The following is a 275-nucleotide window of genomic DNA, read 5'->3' as shown; positions in this document are numbered from 1 at the left end:
GTCCTTCAGTGGCACGGTTCTGATCTGGCCTTGGGTTTGATTGAACGAATTGATCATGTTGATGTCTCCGGTGCCAAATATGACTTGGACTAATGCTGGCCATACTGTTTTCTCTCACTCTAGTCCTGTTACCGTAAACAGGAAAAGATCTTGTTCTCTGCAGAGGGCTCCTATTGTGTCCAAACATCTCACTAATGCCATTTCCATCCTCTTGATCAGATCTGTAACCCAATCCTCCGCCTGTCCAATCCATACCCTCTCCCCATATCCGACCT

Source organism: Brassica oleracea, chromosome C7, assembly GCF_000695525.1.
Source record: "Brassica oleracea var. oleracea cultivar TO1000 chromosome C7, BOL, whole genome shotgun sequence".
In the NCBI taxonomy this organism is placed as follows: domain Eukaryota; kingdom Viridiplantae; phylum Streptophyta; class Magnoliopsida; order Brassicales; family Brassicaceae; genus Brassica; species Brassica oleracea.
Note: the sequence above shows the minus strand (reverse complement) of the source record.